Source organism: Triticum urartu, chromosome 7 (assembly GCF_003073215.2).
Source record: "Triticum urartu cultivar G1812 chromosome 7, Tu2.1, whole genome shotgun sequence".
Taxonomy (NCBI): Eukaryota; Viridiplantae; Streptophyta; class Magnoliopsida; order Poales; family Poaceae; genus Triticum; species Triticum urartu.
Genome location: NC_053028.1, coordinates 469146195 through 469159341, shown reverse-complemented (window position 1 = coordinate 469159341; position 13147 = coordinate 469146195).

Genomic DNA, 13147 nt, shown 5'->3' with positions numbered 1-13147 from the left:
TGACAGCTCGGGCCCACCAGCTATATCTTCGCACGCAAGGAAGTGCCTCCTTATTACGCACAAAAAAAATGAATACTCCCCCTGTTATCTGGGACCCGGTATAGTAGCAGGCTGACTTGTGGGCCTACTAAGTTGACGGGGACGGAGGGCTTTGTCAACTTAGTCAATATGCACGATTCTAGCTCCAGTGACCGTACGATGTCCATCCAACGGCCGTAGTGCTTCTTCAACCTCTGGTCTTCTTGCTCCAGCCGCCCAAACCAGTGCCGGTCGTGCCTCATGCTCCTGCCTCCCGTGGCCGACTGCGATGCAGCAGAGGCCTCACCGCCCCCTCCTACTCCCACCGCTGGCCAGGCCATCCCTCTACTCACCCACACCCCCTGTTATTCTGCGGCGATGGCAGCCTCACACTGCAGCAAACCAATGAACCCTCGTACTCCTCTACGCGTGGGCATCCACTGTCCCGTCTTCCCCGGCTCCGCGTCGTCACCTTCCTAGGCCTCGCCGTCGTCCACCGCCCTGGTGCTCTCGGCGCGGCGTGGTCAACATGGTCAAGGAACGGCTTCCATCGGACATGGACTGTACATGGAGAGGCTGACAGCTGGGTCCACGGCCGCAGCAAGGAAGTGCCTCCTTATTACGTGCAAAATAATTATTCCTCCATGTGACAGCGGGGACCCACCGGACAGGCCACCGTATTTCGCGAAAAAATGTTTCCCCCTGACTGCTGGGACCCACCAGCTACACCTTCGCATGCAAGGAAGTGCGTCCGGGCAAAAAACGATTCGCCCCCTGACTTCTGGGACCCACCAGCTACATCTTCGCACGCAAGGAAGTGCCTGACAGTCGGGACCCACCTGGTTGAAGCGTATGTAGCGTTGTCATTCTGGTCGCGAACGTGTACGTACATACTGGTCGATGTAGAGGCACGCACGTGTCATAGTAGAGGCGCGCACGTGTCGTAGTAGAGGCACGCACGTAGCATGTACACATACATACAGCAGCCAGGGTGCAAGAAAGAAAATATGGCCACGTATGTGTACATACGGACGGGGTCTCGAACGCCTACTCGCGCATACATACGGCCAGGGCTCGTGTACATGGCTGGGTCGGAACAGAGAAACAGCGTCGTCGTCGTGTTCATGGGGAGGCAACGGAATGTGTCGTGTTCACAGGGAGGCAACGGAATGCGTCGTGTTCATGGGGAGGCAACAGAATGCGTCGTGTTCATGGGGAGGCAACGGAATGCGTCGTGTTCATCGGGAGGCAACGGAACGCGTGGGAGCGAACCGGCTGGGTCGGAACGGAATGCGTGGTCGTGTTCATCGGGAGGGCTTGGACGGAACAGGCGATGGAAATGAGGCCTGGCATACCGCAGAACGGAGGAAACAGACCTCCTACGGTCGAAACGGGGGTCCTGTTGATCGGGAGGGGTGTGGCGTACCGCAAAACAGACAAACGGACCTCCTACGGTCGAAACGGGGGTCCTGTTCATCGGGAGGGGTGTGGCGTACCGCAAAACGAGACTCCACGGGATATTGTTCATCTCCACCGTCGACCTCCTCCAGCCTCCACGGGCTACCATCGACCTCCTCCAGCCTCCACGGGCTCCTGTTCATCCAGCCTCCACCGCGCGCTACTCCACCGGCTACTGTTCAACCACCCCTCCACGGGCACCCCTCCACCGTCTACTGTTCATCCAGCCCTCTGCACCACGGGGTCCTGTTCAACCACCCCTCCACCGTCTACTGTTCATCCATCCCTCCACACCACGGGGTCCTGTTCATCCAGAGGCAACGCCACCGCTCACTGTTCATCCACCCCCCCCCCACAACGCTCACTGTTCATCCAATCGATCGGCTTCAGTTAGCAGCAGTAGCGAAGGAACCGCTCAATCGGGTTCAGTTAATAGCCATCGATCGATCGCTCGGGTTCAGTAACGCGTAGCCTCTAGTGCAATCACTCGGGTTCAGTTAGAGCCCAATGCCTCGCTCGGGTTCAGTTAGAGCCAACGCCTCGCACACACGCGCGTATGTGTACGAGAGAAACGCGCATCGCTCGGCCCCCGACCTCCCACCGTAACCGGGAACTCCCTGAAATTTTCCTCGCCCTCGCTTCTACCACAGTTTTTTCCGTCATGGACGGCCCAAAGAATGTCATGCAGTTGCGTCTCCGGCCCGCCCAGGACGAAAACCCATTTTCTGTCATGATTTTTTGTCATATAAGTAGGAGCCCACCACATCTATGATGATACCGGGTTTTGTCACAATTATCGTCATAGAAGTGTCATATGTATGACAGAAAAAAAATTCGTTCGGCCCAAAATGTCACGGATGTGTCTTTTTTTTATAGTGGAGGCGCTTCCATCATGGACGAACACCGTGTCCTTATGGGTGCGGTGATCGAGAAGATTCAGTCCGCCAAGAGTGGACTGAATGAAGCCTGCAGCAACCTGTTGACAGGTTTTGAGGTAAGAAAGAGAAAAACCCCGTGTAGACAGTAGCCCCTGAGACACTGTCTGGTGTTTGGCGAGAAGAACCGGACAGAGGATCAATCTTTTGTTATGGGAGACTAACGTAATACATATGAATAAGTAGACGTCGTTGTTGGCCGCAACCTCGCATGCTGCCGAAGTCTCTGAACTGAGGCAGAGGCTGGAGCGGACTGAGAACGAGCTCGACGAGGTTAAGGTTCGGCTCCAGGAGAAGCAAGGTGAGTGACGACTGGCTGTGTGTTCAGAAAGGATAGGCGCTGCATATTGACCGCAGTGTCGTGATATGTACAAGAGCCGTGACCGAGGTCGAGGCCCTAAGGAAGGCCCTGGGCGAGGCCGAGGAGAAGGTTGTCCAGCAGCAAGCCGCCCGTAAGAAGCTTAAGGCCCGGGTCAAAGAGGTCCAGCAGGAGCTCCAGGATGCGGTCAAGAAATGCGAAGCCTTGGAGCATGATGCGTCGGTTCAAGGGAACGAACTCGCCAAGGCTCGTCAGAGCGCGGAGACCGCACGGAATGAGGCCCAGGCCGCCTTCCAGGAGATCCAGGAGGCCGAGAAGATTACGGTGGGTAAGGCATTTAAGATGCAAAGCAAGTATGCGGAGAAGTAGTACCTTTTACTAACCCGGGTTCGGAGTTCCCTAGGGGCTTTTGCGGATTTACCACGCAGTGTATCAGATGCCACGGAGTTCTATCGAGCCAAAGGAAGGGGTTCTACAGAGAAGCTATTCTGGTCGCAGTATGCGGCGCCAGAGCATCCCGTGCCCTTCACCGATCAGCTGAACCAGCTGGTGGAGCTGCATAGAGTGGCCAAACTAGACATGAAGGATTTCATAATCCGGCTATGGCCAGCCGAAGCTATGCCAAGCAGCTACTTCAGACTCGTGAGGCGGATGGTGAACGCCTGTCCTCGGCTGGACGTCGTCAAGCGCTCGGCCTGCATTGAAGGTGCACCCATGGCCTTCGCCCGTTGCAAGATATGGTGGGCCAAGATGGATGCCGTCGAGGTGACCAGAGGGCCACCAGAGGGCAAGGAGCACCGCACACCCGAACGGTATTTTGCGGATGTCCTGGAGGGGTCTCGTCTTGTGGCAGCACAATGTTCGCAGGACATTGTATTTGAATAGATGTATTCATGTTGCCTTTGCCTTGTATTATGAGAACAAAGCCTGTTTTGTAATGTAATTTTGTTATGCTTTGAATTGTTTCCTCCTGTGCGGCCGTGTTGTATGTAATCTGAGGGTTGGCAATTCGTCGGCTTGTGCCCTCACGTAGGTAGTACGGAGGTGTTTGGCATGGAATCTAAACAATCTTGATCCAATTATATGGTCCTTGAAGGAGTTGTTTAGCGCAACGAACAAGGCAATCAGACTGTACGGCTTAAACGCCCTTACTTAGCCATAGGAGTTTTATAATAAAGCGTAGGTGCAGCCCCTGGTTTGAACCAGGGGGCTGTCAGCATCTGATCGGGAAGTGCCGATCTTTCGCATAATGCGGAAAAAATCTCCAACGATTTGTAACCCTCGAACAGCTGACTGGCTCTTGCCGTATCATGACAGTCAGTTTTCGGCTTTCTCTACTGAGGCTCTCATCTGGTCAAGGCCAGGGCACAATCATAGTAGTTCTCCCTTTACTACCCTAGCCGATTTAGCGGAATGTAGGGTAGCAAGCACAGGAGTCGGGCAACCCAACTATTGACCAAATACATGATTCGGAGCCAATGCATATAATGCTAAATTTGGGGTGCCAAACTTATCTTTAAGGATTGTTCGGACTTTGTAGCCGTATCGTGGGGCGATGGGGAGCCCCTAGGAAATATGAAACGTACCAGAGTGTACGGTTGCTAGTAAATAAGTAATATAAAGGAAAATAGAGGGAGAACAGAGATAGGATCTGGAGCCCTTGAACTTGGATCATGAATAGTTTCCATTATAGTTGGGTTAATGCGTCCAAGCACATTGGTACAAAATACTGCAATAAGCAACCGGCTATTTGACATGTCATACCCGAAGGCGGGCTGCGCGTGGGTCCTGAAAATGGTTAGCCTTTAGGGCTTCCCATGTATGCATGTGCTCCGTGTCAGTCCGGTGTGTTTATCCTTTGACGGTATCATTGATCAGTCCGTCGAAGGTGGCCCCCATAGGAGAAACCTGAAACAAAGGAAAAGGAGATAGTAAAGTTATATGTGTGTCCGGGATCGGTCTAGCCGAACCGTGGAGCTTGTGCCTCCATCGATGCCCATGGAATTTTGAGTGCGTAGTTATGGACGCGTGGTATGAATGCCACTACCTCATCGGGATTGGGACGGAGGCCGAATTGCTAATCGAGCTCTTGACGAGCCGCGTTGTCCTATTGCAGTGTAGTCTGGACCCTCTTAATGATGTCCAGGGGCTCTGCAGCCAGACTATGGTGCTGCTTGAGAAGGCCGCTTTGTACCTCTGCTGCTAGGGTGGCGGTGTGCTCCTCTGTCCGGAGGGAGCGTTCTGTGTTTCCGTTGACTGTTATGACGCCGCGCGGACCGGGCATCTTCAGCTTGAGATAAGCGTAGTGTGGTACCGCATTGAATCTAGCAAACGTGGTTCGTCTGAGTAGTGCGTGGTAGCTGCTGCAGAAGGGGACGATATCGAAGATTAACTCCTCGCTTCGGAAGTTGTCCGGGGAACCGAAGACCGCCTCCAGCATGATTGAGCCCGTGCAACGGGCCTCAACGCCTGGTATGACTCCTTTAAAGGTAGTCTTTGTGGCTTTGATTCGTGAGGGATTAATGCCCATCTTCCACACTGTATCCTGATAGAGTAGGTTGAGGCTGCTACCATCGTCCATTAGGACTCGTGTTAGGTGAAATCCGTCGATGATTGGGTCGAGGACTAGTGCGGCTGAACCGCCATGCCGGATACTAGTTGGGTGATCTCGATGATCGAAGGTGATCGGGAATGACGACCATGGGTTGAATTTCAGGGCGACTGGCTCTACCGCGTAGATGTCCTGAAGTGCTCGCTTGCGCTCCCTTTTGGTGATGTGTGTAGCGTAAATCATGTTCACCATTTTGACTTGAGGGGGAAATTTCTTCTTCCCTCCAGTGTTCGGTTGCCGAGGTTCTTCGTCCTTGTCCTCACTTCGTGATCCCTTTTCTTTGTTTTCGGCATTTAACTTGCCAGCCTGTTTGAAAACCCAACAGTCTCTGTTGGTGTGATTGGCTTGTTTATCTGGGGTACCATGTATCTGGCACGGACGATCAAGTATGCGATCCAGGCTGGATGGTCCCTCACTTTTCCTTTCATAGGGCTTCTTTCGCTGGCCAGACTTGGAGCCATTGAATCCGACGTTAACGGTGGTGTCATCGGTGTTGTCGCCATTGCTTCGGCGTTTGTGTCTGTTGCGTCGGAGCTTGCCGGAGCTGTTCTTGGCCTCGAAGGGGCCTGTCTCGCTGGCTATGTTTTTGCTATGAGCCAGCCAGCTGTCCTCACCTGCGCAAAAGCGGGTCATGAGTGCCGTAAGGGCTGCCATGGACTTTGGCTTTTCTTGGCCGAGGTGGCATGCTAGCCATTCATCACGGATCCTGTGTTTAAAGGCCGCTAGGGCTTTGGCATCTGGACAGTCAACGATCTAGTTCTTTTTGGTTAGGAACCTAGTCCAGAATTTCCTGGCTGATTCTCCAGGTTGTTGAACTATGTGGCTTAAGTCATCGGCATCGGGTGGTCGGACATATGTACCTTGAAAGTTGTCAAGGAAGGCCTTTTCCAAGTCCTCCCAGCTGCCGATGGAATTCTCGGGCAGGCTATTCGGCCAGTGTCTGGCTGGCCCTTTGAGTTTCAGTGGGAGGTATTTGATGGCATGGAGGTCGTCTCCACGGGCCATGTGGATGTGGAGAATAAAGTCCTCAATCCATACTGCGGGGTCGGTTGTTCCGTCGTATGATTCAATGTTGACGGGCTTGAACCCTTCGGGGAATTCGTGATCCAGCACCTCATCTGTGAAGCAGAGAGGGTGTGCGGAGCCTCTATATCAGGTCGCATCACGGCGCACCTCTGATGGAGTCCGTCTACGGTTATCGGCCCGGGTGTGACTAGGTTTGTCACGCCCGAATAGGTAGCCGTCATCCCGAGTCAGGAAGCGTCCTCGCGATCCGTAGATTGATCTGATGTGTTATACTCTACTGTCCAGCTCCTGCCGAAGGTCGTATGTATGGTCCCGAGTTGTTCCGTCCCTGTTTTTGTGAGGTGGTGGGGTGGGCTGTTGTTCGGCCTGAGTTGCCGCTTTATCCCGACCGCGGGGTGGTCGGTCCGCCGCACTATCCCGACCACGTGGTGGTCGGTCTGCATTGCGAGAGGGAGGTATGGGATCTTGTGCCTCCTCATCGAACTGAGGTAGCAGTCTGTGCTTTGGGTAACTCTTGGATGGGTGCTTGAGGCCGTATTCTTCGACTGCCAGGACATTAGTCCACCTATCGATGAGCAGGTCTTGATCAGCTTGAAGCTGCTGCTGCTTCTTCTTCAGGCTTGTTGCAGTGGCTATTAGCTAGCGCTTGAAGCGCTCCTGCTCGAGGGGTGCCTCAGGCACGATGAAGTCCTCACTGCCGAGGCTCTCATCATCCTCGGAGACTGGACGCTGACTGTCATCATCTTGGTCATTGGGCATGGCCTGTTTATCAGGGTTATCTTGCCCGTTGTCTTGTTCCTCCTGTTCGGATGCAGCCCCGACGGGGTCTTCATTGTTTTCGGCGTCGCCCGGAGTACTATTTTCTTCGGTGCCAATGGTGCCATCGTTTGAGGGACGAGGCTTAGAGCGGCGTTTAGGGCGCCGGCGCTTGGACTGTGTCTCAGAAGGTTTATTCACGACTAGATCTCCTTTTTCATCGTCGCTAGCTTTTTTTAGGCATGTCGACCATGTATACATCATACGAAGAGGTGGCCATTCAACGTCCAGTAAATGGCGGGTTTTGGCCTTGCTCCTGGTCGGCATCGTCGTCCATGCCGGTGATGTCTTCGGAGCCGTAATCGAGCACGTCGGTTAAGTCATCGACGGTGGCTATGAAGTGGGTGGCGGGTGGGAAACGAAATTTCCCATCATCAGCCTATGGCTCGAACCAAACATAGTTTGGTTGTGAGTCCTTCTCCAAGGACAAGTTCTTTAAAGAGTTTAGCACATCACCCAAAGGTGAGTGCTGGAAGATGTCTGCAGCGCTAAATTCAAAAATCGATAACCGATCCATCTCGGTGTCCGCAGGCGTACCCGGTCCGGGATTTGTAGCCGGAGACGAATCCGGAGTTCCATTGATGCAAATATTGCGGGGTGCCGAGTTCGTGTGCGGCTCCAACGCCGCGGGCTCTGTGGCCTCGGATGGCACGATCTGCTCCGGTTATAAGGCCGTTGCAACAACAGGGACCATCTCCTGGATGTGATCCGATGACAGATTTAAGTCATGTTCATCGGGGCGAGGGGGAGCTATCGCTACGGTCTCAAATCCATTGAAGATCAAGTCTCCACGGATATCCGCGACGTAGTTCAAGCTTCCAATCTGACCTGGTGGCCAGGGGCGTAGCTATCGATCTGCTCCAGATGGCCAAGCGAGTTGGCCCACAGTATGAAGCCGTCGAACACGAAAATCTGTCCAGGGAGGAAGGTTTCTCCTTGGACAGCGTCGCTATAGACGATTGAAGGGGCCATCGAACCTTTCGTCGACGGCACAATGGAACTCTCAATGAAAGCACGAATGTCGGTGTCAAAACCAGCGGATCTCGGGTAGGGGGTCCCAAACTGTGCGTCTAGGATTGATGGTAACAGGAGACGGGGGACACGATGTTTACCCAGGTTCGGGCCCTCTCTATGGAGGTAATACCCTACGTCCTGCTTGATTGATCCTGATGAATATGAGTGTTACAAGAGTTGATCTAGGACGAGATCGTAATGGCTAAACCCTAAAAGTCTAACCTGTATGACTATGATAATGAGTATATCCTTTCCATACTAACCCATCCAGTTTATATAGACCCCGGGGGGGGGGTCTAGGGTTACATAGAGTCGGTTACATAAGAAGGAATCTTTATAGTCGGTCGCCAAGCTTGCCTTCCATGTCAAGGAGAGACCAATCCGGACACGGGTACAGTCTTCGGCCTTCATGTCTTCACAGCCCATCAGTCCGGCCCATGGATAACAGGTCGGATGCCCGAGGACCCCTTAGTCCAGGACTCCCTCGGTCTTGCCTCCTAGAGCCACCCCGGCAGCCTCCAGAACCTCTCCCTGGCCTGGGAAGGTCCTTTGGGACAACACCTCGTCGTCACCCTTGGCCGCGGGAGAGTGAGCGGCCGCCGGTGACTCACTAGCCATCGCCTTTGAATCCAACGAACCTCTTGATGAGGATCATTGGGAGCTGTCGTGGGCCGGACTGCAATGGCATAAATTAACATATTATATTATGAAGCAAGAGAGAACGGATGCATGGACATACGTGGGCTTAGGTACTTACGACGCGGCCGGAGGCTTGTTTTGGGGGCTTCACTCCAGGCTGTTGTCGACGTCCCATGCGGAGTTATCCGCGAGAGGGCCTTTCCCCCTCTCGGGCGCCTCCGCCTCCAAATTTGTGGAGGCCGCCCTCTTCTTCCTCCCCCCATCAGGGGGAGAGTCGCTCTCCTCCTCCTCCTCGTCGTCTTCGGCGGCGGAGGAGCGGGTCTTGTCTTCGGACGTCACGTCCGAAGTGCCCTTGCGGTGGGGGCCACTCTAGACCCCCTTGGCCTTCTTCTTGGCCTTCTTCTCCGGCGCCTTATAGGGCACCGGTACCAGCATCTTCGCCAGGCACGGGATGACTGGTTCCTCAGGTAGCGGAGCCAGACACCGAATCCGCTCCGCTCTCTTCGTCCATACCTGAAATAATAAAAGTTTAGATATCCTCCTTGAAACAAGCAAGTAGAGGATGCGTTAAAGGCTTACCTCGTTGGCGGGGTGGGTAATGTTGTGCCCGCGGTCCGAGTCTATGGCTGGCGGCGTCTCGTTGCCTTTAAAGAGCAACTTCTAGGCGTCTTTGTGAGTGGTTCTAAAGAGCCTTTCCAGAGTTTGGTGCTTCTTCGGATTGAATTCCCATAACGGGCGGCTTCGGCTTTGGCATGGGAGAATCCGGTGAACTAGCAGCACCTGGATTACATCGACGAGTTTAACATTTTTATCCACCATGCTTTGAATGCGCGTTTGCAGCGCTATCAGCTCGTCTGACGAAGACCAATTTGGGCCCTTCTCAATCCAGGAGGTGAGCCGCATTGGAGCTCCGGAGTTAAATTCGGCAACTGCGGCCCAGGTGGCGCCGCGGGGCTCTGTGATGTAGAACCACAGTTTCTACCACTCCTTGACAGTCTCCACGAAAGTACCTTTTGGCCAGGAGACAGTGGTCAGCTTGCTCACCATGGCGCCTTCGCACTCCGTGTGCTGGCCATCCACCACCTTCGCCTTCATGTTGAAGACCTTGAGCCACAGCCCGAAGTGGGGTTGGATGCGGAGGAAGGCCTGCTACCTCTTGAGCACTGCGTTGGTTTTCCCTTGAAGAGGAAAGGGTGATGCAGCAAAGTAGCGTAAGTATTTCCCTCAGTTTTTGAGAACCAAGGTATCAATCTAGTAGGAGGCTACGCGCGAGTCCCTTGCACCTACACAAAACAAATAAATCCTCGCAACCAACACGATAAGGGGTTGTCAATCCCTACATGGTCACTTACGAGAGTGAGATCTGATAGATATGATAAGTTAATATTTTTGGTATTTTTATGATAAAGATGCAAAGTAAAATAAAAGGCAATGAAAATAACTAAGTGTTGGAAGATTAATATGATGGAAGATAGACCCGGGGGCCATAGGTTTCACTAGTGGCTTCTCTCAAGAGCATAAGTATTTTACGGTGGGTGAACAAATTACTGGTGAGCAATTGACAGAATTGAGCATAATTATGAGAATATCTAGGTATGATCTTGTATATAGGCATCACGTCCGAGACAAGTAGACCGACTCCTGCCTGCATCTACTACTATTACTCCACACATCGACCGCTATCCAGCATGCATCTAGAGTATTAAGTTCATAAGAACAGAGTAATGCCTTAAGCAAGATGACATGATGTAGAGGGATAAATTCATGCAATATGATAAAAACCCCATCTTGTTATCCTCGATGGCAACAATACAATACGTGCCTTGCTGCCCCTACTATCACTGGGAAAGGACACCACAAGATTGAACCCAAAGCTAAGCACTTCTCCCATTGCAAGAAAGATCAATCTAGTAGGCCAAACCATACTGATAATTCGAAGAGACTTGCAAAGATAACCAATCATACATAAAAGAATTCAGAGAAGATTCAAATATTGTTCATATATAAACTTGATCATAAACCCACAATTCATCGGTCTCAACAAACACACCGCAAAAGAAGATTACATCGAATAGATCTCCACGAGAGAGGGGGAGAACATTGTATTGAGATCCAAAAAGAGAGAAGAAGCCATCTAGCTAATAACTATGGACCCGAAGGTCTGAAGTAAACTACTCACACATCATCGGAGAGACTATGGTGTTGATGAAGAAGCCCTCCGTGATCGATACCCCCTCTGGCGGAGCTCCGGAACAGGCCCCAAGATGGGATCTCGTGGATACAGAAAGTTGCGGTGGTGTAATTAGGGTTTTGGCTCCGTATCTGATCGTTTGGGGGTACGTAGGTATATATAGGAGGAAGGAGTACGTCCGTGGAGCAACAGGGGGCCCACGAGGGTGGAGGGCGCGCCTGGGGGGTAGGCCTGCTCCCCTACCTCGTGGCTTCCCTGTTGGTTGCTTGACGTAGGGTCCAAGTCTCCTGGATCTTGTTCGTTCCAAAAATCACATTCCCGAAGGTTTCATTCCGTTTGGACTCCATTTGATATTCTTTTTCTACGGAACTCTGAAATAGGCAAAAAAAACAGCAATTCTGGGTTGGGCCTCCGGTTAATAGGTTAGTCCCAAAAATAACATAAAAGTGAATAATAAAGCCCAATAATGTCCAAAACAGAAGATAATATAGCATGGAGCAATCAAAAATTATAGATACGTTGGAGACGTATCAAGCATCCCCAAGCTTAATTCCTGCTCGTCCTCGAGTAGGTAAATGATAAAAACAGAATTTTTGATGCGGAATGCTACTAGGCATAATTTCAATGTAATTCTTCTTAATTGTGGTATGAATATTCAGATCCGAAAGATTCAAGACAAAAGTTTAATATTGACATAAAAAATAATCATACTTCAAGCATACTAACTAAGCAATTATGTCTTCTCAAAATAACATGGCCAAAGAAAGTTATCCCTACAAAATCATATAGTCTGGCTATGCTCTATCTTCACCACACAAAGTATTTAAATCATGCACAACCCCGATGACAAGCCAAGCAATTATTTCATACTTTTGACATTCTCAAACTTTTTCAATCTTCACGCAATACATGAGCGTGAGCCATGGACATAGCACTATATGTGGAATAGAATGGTGGTTGTGGAGAAGACAAAAAGGGAGAAGATAGTCTCACATCAACTAGGCATATCAAAGGGCTATAGAGATGCCCATCAATAGATATCAATGTGAGTGAGTAGGGATTGCCATGCAACGGATGCACTAGAGCTATAAGTATATGAAAGCTCAACAAAAGAAACTAAGTGGGTGTGCATCCAACTCGCTTGCTCACGAAGACCTAGGGCATTTTGAGGAAGCCCATCATTGGAATATACAAGCCAAGTTCTATAATGAAAAATTCCCACTAGTATATGAAAGTGATATCATAGGAGACTCTCTATCATGAAGATCATGGTGCTACTTTGAAGCACAAGTGTGGTAAAAGGATAATAGCATTGTCCCTTCTCTCTTTTTCTCTCATTTTTTTATTATTATATATTTTCTGTTTTTTATTTGGGCCTTTTCTCTTTTTTTATGACCTCTTTTTTTCGTCCTGAGTCTCATCCCGACTTGTGGGGGAATCATAGTCTCCATCATCCTTTCCTCACTCGGACAATGCTCTAATAATGATGATCATCACACTTTTATTTACTTGCAACTCAAGAATTACAACTCGATACTTAGAACAAAATATGACTCTATATGAATGCCTCCGGCGGTGTACCGGGATATGCAATGAATCAAGAGTGACATGTATGAAATAATTATGAACGGTGGCTTTGCCACAAATACGATGTCAACTACATGATTATGCAAAGCAATATGACAATGATGGAGCGTGTCATAATAATCGGAACGGTGGTAAGTTGCATGGCAATATATCTCGGAATGGCTATGGAAATGTCATGATAGGTAGGTATGGTGGCTGTTTTGAGGAAGGTATATGGTGGGTGTATGATACCGGCAAAAAGTGTGCGGTATTAGAGAGGCTAGCAATGGTGGAAGGAAGAAAAGTGCGTATAATCCATGGACTCAACATTAGTCATAAAGAACTCATATACTTATTGCAAAAATCTATAAGTTATCAAAGCAAAGTATTACGCACATGCTCCTAGGGGGATAGATTGGTAGGAAAAGACCATCGCTTGTCCCCGACCGCCACTCATAAGGAAGACAATCAATAAATAAATTATGCTCCGACTTCATCACATAACGGTTCACCATACGTGCATGCTACGGGAATCACAAACTTTAACACAAGTA